Raw genomic sequence first — 6000 nt, forward strand, 5'->3', positions numbered from 1 at the left:
ACGTTCTCTTTCCTTTTCTTATTGAATATTTGGGGTCAAAATACAATCATTTGCTTTACTTTGTCCTCTTGATCACAGCGAAGCGTCGAAAAGAAGAGAGTGCCTAACTGCGCTGACATTCCCCAGCTGTCTCCGGAATCGCTGCAGCCCCGCCCCGCCCGCCTGCACCTGCCGGGAGCCCCGCCCCCTGCGCGCGGGCTGGCCGGACGCGCGCCCTCGGCCCCGCCCCACTCCCTCCGCCCCTCTCACTGCGGGAGCGCGCCATTTCGCGCCTTCTCCCCGCCACTCGGCTGCCCCAGGGGCGCCTGGCAAACGTGGAGTCGCTCGGTTTTGGAGGCATGCTTTCCAAACTTTCTAATTCAGAGGGTCTCTGCGCGCAACCCCTGCCCCACGACACCTTGGCAGTCTCTGACTCTTCCCGGGCTCTTCTCTCGGGCAGCTCCCGTGCCTGTCCGGTCCCGGAGTTGAATAGTTTTTGAAGTAATGAAACGTGAACGAGACTTGGGACGAACTGGAGAAAAACATAACCGCGAAAGGAAGAGGCGGCTATCACTTACTGGTTGTGCCAGAAGTCGCCGGGGACGCGCTGCTCCCGAGGCCGAGGGGCCCAGAGCGCTCGAGCCAGGTGGCGGGTTCGTCTCTGGCGCTAGAAGGCTGGGGGGGCGGGGTGCGCGCGTGCGCGTGGCCGCTCGAGGCGCCACCCGCTACGGGGACGCGCGGGCTCTGTCGGGCGGCCTAGCGCCTGCGGCTCTGCCTGGCCTGCGCTCCCTACCGACGCCGAGCCGCGCACCGCCTCAACCTCCCTGCCCCGGCGGCTCTTCCGGGTGGAGACGAGACAGCGGGGCGGGGCGGAGCGGGCGGATTGGGGCGGGGCTAGGAGGGTCCCGGGTGGGGAGAGGGGCGGGACCCGAGCGGTGACTTCAGGCTGAGTGGGGAGAGCAGGGCTGTGCGGCGGCTCAGATTGGATCTTAGGATTTGTTTTTTGTCTGTCCGAGGAATTTGCCTAACCCAAGGACACAGAGGATCTCTTCTGTATTTTCTGACACAAGTTTTAGAATTTTAGGTTTTATATTGAGGTCTGTGATCTAATTAGAGCTAATTTCTGTTTGTGGTGCAAGTATGGATCTGAGGTCATTTTTTTGCATATGAATAGCGTCATTTGTTCAGAGAGCTTTCTTTTTCTCCCTGAATAGCTTTTGCACCTATGTTAAAAATCAGTTGTCCCTAAAGCATCAGTTGTGGGTCTATTCTTAGACTTTGTGTTCTGTTCCGACAATTTATTCTATTTCTCTCTACAAAAATACCACATTGTCTTGATTCCTGTAGATTCATAAGAATCTTAAAATCAGATCATGTTTGGCCTCCAATTTCTTGTTCTTTTTCAAAAATGTTTTTGTTCATCTAATCCCTTGGGTTTTCATATGACTACTAAAATCGGCTTGTCACTTTAAAAAGTTGCGATTGTGATTGGAGTCACATTTCGTCTATAGGTCCATATGAGAATAATTTACATGTTAACAATATTTAGTTATGACCCTTAAACAAAGTAAGCTTCTTCATTTATTTCGTTGTTACTTCACTCAGCAAATGTTTTGATCTTTTGTCAGGTCTAGCCGTATATAGTCCATTCTCACACTGCTGATAAAGACATACTTGAGACTGGGTAATTTATAAAGGAAAGACGTTTAATTGACTTACAGTTCAGCATGGCTGGGGAGGCTTCAGGAAACTTAAAATCATGGCAGAAGCGGAAGCAAACGTCCTTCTTTTCAGGGCTGCAGGAAGGAGAAGTGCGGAGCAAAGAGGGAAAAGCCCCTTATAAAACCATCAGATCTTGTGAGATCTCACTATCAGAGGACAGCATGGGAATAGCAACCCCCATGATTCAGTTACCTCCCACCGGCTCCCTCCCAGGACCCCTGGGGATTATGGTAACTACAGTTCAAAATGAGATTTGGGCAGGGACACAGCCAAACCATATCACCCTATGTGAGATTTATCCATAAATCTAAGGATGGGAGGAACATATACTTCTTGATATTATGTAAATGACATTTTCAATTTTCAATTTTCCGTTTTCTTTGATAGTGTCTTAGTCTGAGTTGCTAAAAAGGAATACCTGAGACTGAATAATTTACAAATAAAAGAGGTTTATTTGGCTTACACTCCTGCAGGCTGCTTCTGGTGAGGGCTTCAGGCTGCTTCCACCCAGTGAAGGGGAGGCTGCCTGTGCAGATCACATGGCCAGGGGAGAAGCAAGAGAAAGGGTAGGTAGTAGTCAGGCTCTTTTCAACAGTCAGCTCTGGAGGCAACTAACAGAGTGAGAACTCACTCATTATGCAGTGGCAGCTTTAAGTTTTCCTGAAGGATCTGCCCCTGTGACCCAGACACCCCCAACTAGGCCCCACACTTGGGATCCGATATTAAGATGAGATTTGGAAGGGAGAAATACTCCAACTATGTCAGATAGTATGTAAAAATATGATTGGGGGTTTTGTTTTTGTTGCTGCTGTTGTTATTGTTGTTGTTACAGGTTCTTGCTCTGTTGCTCAGGCTTGCGTGCAGTGGTGTGATCGTGGCCCACTGCAACCTCTGTCTCCCAGGTTCAAGCAATCCTCCTGCCTCAGCCCCCTGAGTAGCTGGGTGATATGGTTTGACTGTGTGTCCCCACCCAAATCTCACCTTAAATTGTAATCCCCAGGAGTCTGGTGGGAGGTGATTGAATCATGGGGTGAACTTCCCCCTTGCTATTCTTGTGATAGTCAGTTCTCATGAGATTGGGTTTTTTGAAAGTGTCTGGCACTTCCCCCTCACTCATTCTCTCTCTCCTGCTCTGCCATGGTAAGATGTGCTTGCTTCCCCTTTGTCTTCTGCCATGAATATGTTTCCTGAGGCCTCCTAGTCATGCTTTCTATTAAGCCTGCAGAACTGTGAGTCAATTAAACCTCTTTTTGTCATAAATTGCCCAGTCTCAGTTAGTTTTTTATAGCAGTGCAAAAACAGACTAATACATTGGAATTATAGGTGTGCGCCACCACACCTGGCTAATATTTTGGTATTTTTGTAGAGATAGGGTCTCACTATGTTGCCCAGGCTGGTATAATTGATTTTTTAATATTAATCTTGTACTTGCCATTTTGTAAAAACCACTTATGAGTTCTAGCAGCTTTTTTTGTGGATTTTGCTAGATTTTCTATATAGTCAGGATTTGTTATCTATGAATAAAGACAGTTTTACTTCCTTCCTATTCTGGAGGCCTTTTATTTCTTTTTCTTGTCTTTTTGCACTGACTAGAAGCTTGAGTATACCGCTGGATAAAAGTGATGAGACCAGACCTTCTTTCTTTGCTTCTGATCTTAGAGGGAAAGTTATCAGTCTTTTACTCTCAAATATGGATATTAGCCCAGGGTTTTTTGTAGGTGCCCTTTATCAAGATGGAGGAAGATTTAAGAACTTTTATCAAGAATGAATGTTGGATTTCATTAAGGCTTTTCTACATCTGTGGAAATGATTGCTTTGCTTTTTTTTTTCTTTTAGTTTCATATTTTATATCTAGATTGAATTGTATCCCTCCAAAAAAGATATATTGAAGTTATAATCCCCAGTCCCTTTGAGTGTCACTTGTTTGGAAATAAGGTCTTTATAGAGATAATTGAGATAAAATTAGGAATTAGGATGGGCAGTAATCCAATATGACTTGTGTCCTTATAGAAAGGATGAATTTTATGGCTGGGCGCAGTGACTCATGCCTGTAATCCCAGCACTTTGGGAGGCCGAGGCAGGCGGATCATGAGGTCAAGAAATTGAGACCGTCCTGGCCAATATGGTGAAACCCCGTCTCTACTAAAAATACAAAAAAAAAATTAGCTGGGCGTGGTGGCACGCGCCTGTAGTCCCAGCTACTTGGGAGACTGAGGGAGGAAAATTGCCTGAACCCAGGAGGTGCAGGTTTGTTACATAGGTATACACGTGCCATGGTGGTTTGCTGCACCCGTCAACCCGTCATCTACATTAGGTATTTCTTCTAATGCCTTCCCTCCCCAACCACCCCCGCTACCCCGTGACAGGCCCCAGTGTGTGATGTTCCCCTCTCTGTGTCCATGTGTTCTCATTGTTCAGCTCTCACTTATGAGTGAGAACACACATCAATTTTGCATGTATGCTTGGCATATTGGTCTAATTTTTTGTTGTTGTAACATCTTTACCTTGTTTTGGTATCAGGGTAATGTTGGCCTTGTAGAATGAGTTGAAAGCTATTCCCTTCTGTTTTATTTTCTGGAAGAATTTATGTGAAATCGGTATTTCTTTTTTTTCTTTTTTTTTTTTTTCGAGATGGTCTCACTTTGTCACCCACACTGAAGCGCGGCAGCACAAACACGGCTCACTACAGCCTCAGCTTCCTGGGTTCAAGTGATCCTCCTACCTCAACCTCCCAAATAGGTGGGATTACAGGCAGGCACCACCACACCTGGCTAAAAAATTTTTGTACTTTTTTGTAGAGACAGTGTTTCACTGTGTTGTCCAGGCTGTTCTCAAACTCCTGGGCTCAAGCAGTCTGCCTGCCTTGGCCTTCTAAAGTGTTGGGATTACAGGCGTGAGCCACCGTGCCCAGCCAAAATGGTATTTCTTTTTCAAATATTCATTAGAACTCACCAGCAAAGCCATCTCAACCTCGACTTTTCTTTGTGGGAAGATTTTAACTACAAATTCAAATTATTCAATAGACACAGGGCTCTTGAGGTTATCTATTATTTATTGAGTTTGGTAGTTTGTCTTTCAAGGAACTGGTGTTTCTTCTTGGTTATCAAATTTATGAACATGAAATTGTTTTTAATGTTTCTTTATTATCCTTTTAGTGTCAATGGGATTGGTAGTGATGTCCTCTCTTTCATTCTTGATGTTGGTATTTTCTTTTGGTGATTATCTGCAACGGCTGCCATAACAAAATACCATAGACATTGTGACCAAAACAAAAGAAATTTATTTTCTCACAGTTCTGGAGGCTGGGAAGTCCAAGATCAAAGTGCCAATTGATTCTGGTGAGAGCCCTTTCCTGGCTTGCCGCCTTCTTACTGTGTCCTTACATGTCATGGAGCTTTCAGGTGTCTCTTCTTACAAGGACACTAATCCTATCTTTATGCCCTCATTTAACCTTACTTACCTCCTTACAGGCCATGTCTTCAAATACAGTCAAATTGGGGGTTAGGACTCCAACTTCTGAAATTGGGGAATGGAGTTGCTATGGGCACAACACAATTCAGCCCATAGTAATAGTGATCCCCATTCCTGTCCCCAAGCTGCAATGGAATTTCATTAGTGCCTTCCTCTGCAGATTTTATCTGTGGATCTGTAGTGGAGATAGGGGGATTGGATCTGGACAGATTTCAGAAGTAGCTGCTTTTCTTCTCCCCTAGCTGGTACCACTAAAGGGGGTAGCTTTCTCTGGATTCTCCCCAGTTGTCTATATGAGAACCTGATGAGGTTTCTGGAGGAATGGCCTGCATGAGGATGAGAACCTTTTTATGTCTGAGTCCCCTGTAGACATCATGCTCCCACATTAGCCCACACTTGGTGTTTAGCAGTTCACTAAAAATTTCCAGTTTAATCTTCCTACTGCCTTACACGCATTTGGAGCGGTCTGTCTCAGGTGAAGTCAAAGCTTGTGTCCTGTTTCTTTCTGCAAGCTCCTGTCTTTCTCCACGTTTTAGGTTAGTTGTCTGCCCTGTGACCTCCACTTTCTGAGGGATTCAAGAAAAATCTTTACTTTGCAGTTTGTGCAGTTTTTGTCTTATAGAAAGGGAGTGACACCCTTTCTGTCTCTTTAATCTATGAGCTAAAACCAGATGTCCCATCCTTTTATTTTTAACCTTTCCATTTCTTTAGGTGTCTTTTATAGACAGCGTGTAGTTGGGTCTTGCTTTTTAATTCCACTTGACTATCTCTGCCTTTAATCGAGATGGTTAAAATGTTACATTTGGCCGGACTCAGTGGCTCACGCCT

The 6000-nt window shown here is 45.2% G+C and overlaps 1 protein-coding gene across 1 annotated transcript in view; it reads right to left on the minus strand.

Annotated features, from left to right (window-relative positions):
* MCM9 (minichromosome maintenance 9 homologous recombination repair factor) overlaps positions 1-829 on the minus strand; it is a 120604-nt gene extending 119775 nt beyond the window's left edge. The window contains exon 1 of the mRNA XM_025383234.1: positions 558-829. The gene's annotated coding sequence lies outside the window, so the exon portion shown is untranslated. The remainder of the gene's footprint in view (positions 1-557) is intronic.
* Positions 830-6000: the final 5171 nt, after the last annotated feature.

The sequence above is a fragment of the Theropithecus gelada genome, chromosome 4 (assembly GCF_003255815.1).
Source record: "Theropithecus gelada isolate Dixy chromosome 4, Tgel_1.0, whole genome shotgun sequence".
NCBI lineage: Eukaryota > Metazoa > Chordata > Mammalia > Primates > Cercopithecidae > Theropithecus > Theropithecus gelada.